Source organism: Anolis sagrei, chromosome 5 (genome assembly GCF_037176765.1).
Source record: "Anolis sagrei isolate rAnoSag1 chromosome 5, rAnoSag1.mat, whole genome shotgun sequence".
In the NCBI taxonomy this organism is placed as follows: domain Eukaryota; kingdom Metazoa; phylum Chordata; class Lepidosauria; order Squamata; family Dactyloidae; genus Anolis; species Anolis sagrei.
In genome coordinates this window covers 198,190,601-198,192,445 of record NC_090025.1, presented here as the reverse complement: position 1 = coordinate 198,192,445, position 1,845 = coordinate 198,190,601, and the positions used below count along the sequence as shown (strand labels likewise).

The 1,845-nt window shown below is 46.9% G+C and overlaps 1 protein-coding gene across 1 annotated transcript in view; it reads right to left on the bottom strand.

Moving 5' to 3' along the window:
- Positions 1–1,716: 1,716 nt before the first annotated feature.
- GOLGB1 (golgin B1) overlaps positions 1,717–1,845 on the bottom strand; it is a 34,188-nt gene continuing 34,059 nt past the window's right edge. Inside the window, exon 16 of the mRNA XM_060776336.2 lies at positions 1,717–1,845. This exon is cut by the window's right edge and continues 974 nt beyond it. The gene's annotated coding sequence lies outside the window, so the exon portion shown is untranslated.

Below are 1,845 nucleotides of genomic sequence, written 5' to 3'. Positions count from 1 at the left end.
AACTACAGCTCTTGTGTAGTGGTGTTTAGAAGGTGAAGCCTACTCTGAGTTGCAACACCCACTTAAAATGTTGTGATAGAGTCTGCTGGCAGTGATAGTAACATTAGTTGTATTAGGAGAGGCAGGAAAACTACTCACAAGCAAGACTATGATGAAGAGCAACATAGGAAAAGAATCCGGGAGATACTTAATGAGGATTCTTTTGAGGGTTTTGATGCAAATGAAATGGATGATGGGATATCAGATTCTGGGTCTGATGGGATGGAATGGACAAGGGTTCGAGAGATTCAAGATATTTGTGCTGAACCCACAAGCAGTGACACATTTGAAGGTTGGAGTAGTGAAGACTTGGATGGGACTTGGGGAACTTCAGGATTAGATCAGAGATGGACTACTTGGAGGAGTGGTGGAAGAGGCACTGCTGGGAATGGGTTGGGCCAAACTGGGGGTGACTCCAGTTCGGATGAGGAGCTGCAACAAGATACAGCTGGGACACAGGTGTTGGCTGAATCAAGTTCTGATGAGGACTTGTAGATAAAAAGGGAGTGTTTGCTATTGTAGCCTTGCAATCGGCAAGGAGTCTTGTTGGGCGCTTTCTGGATCTTTGCTACAGAAGACGGGTTTGAAAGAAGACTTTGGGACGTAAGTTATGCTCTGGGTTTTAGCAGCAAAGGGGGCCTGGAACTGTGTGGGTTGTTGCTGGACTGCACTGTTTTGATGTTTGCATTAGCTGCCGTATTGCCCCGCTGCTTTGGCTCCTTGTGTTTATTCATCGGATCGGGACCTGGCCTGGCAGCTGTTTCGTCTCTCTTTGGATCGGACCGGACTGGACTTCATTCTCTGTCATTACTTTCTCTCCTCCACATCTACGGCTGAGCGTCTGGAGCTGGCGTTATCTACATTCCTGCATCCCTGCATACCAGTTCCTGCTGTGTTTGAGGCTTGGGTTTCTTTTTACAACCCTTGAAAGGCTGCATTTAAGCATTTTTTGAGTTTAATTCAAGTTATATCTCTGGTTAATCCAGATTATATTCCGTTGGGGGTTTTGTGGGTTTTTTTGCCTGTTTGGGCTTTTTTCACACTGTAAACTAAGTGTTTTTTGCCCTGTGGTTTTGTTTTGGGCTGATTTTGTGTTTGTTTGAACAATAAACTATACTCCTTTAATTGGCTGGCGTTTGACCGTGACATAAAATATTGGCAGGTTTTCATCTTCAAAGAACCACCCTTTCCAGGGCTAAGGTAAAGGTAAAGGTAATCCCCTGACATTAAGTCCAGTCATGTCTGACTCTGGAGTGTGGTGCTCATTTCCATTTCTAAGCCGAAGAGCCTGCGTTGTCCGTAGACACCTCCAAGGTCATGTGGCCGGCATGATTGCATGGAGCGCCGTTACCTTCCCGCCGGAACGGTACCTATTGGTCTACTCACATTTGCTTGTTTTCGAACTGCTAGGTTGGCAGAAGCTAGGGCTGACAGCGGAAGCTCACGCCACTCCCCGGAATCAAACCTGCGACCTTTCGATCAACAAGCTCAGCAGCTCAGTGCTTTAACCCACTGCGCCACCGGGGGCTCCAAATTGAATGAATACATTTGTATGTAATGCTTGGATGCTACCACAGGAGGGCAGTATATAGCTAGAAAGACTGCCTTAGAGGGAGAGATGACCAAGGGAAGAGAGAGAGGACATTGTCCGTTGAATCACAAGACCCACTCGGATGCTTCGGAAAAATAATCATCTTTATTGCACAGGGAGAGGGTCTTGGAGGATCAGGAGGTGGAAACCCACTGCCCAGGACGCAGGAGGTGAACCTTAAACTGGAAATCCCAAAAACCAGAGGGGTGGAAGGA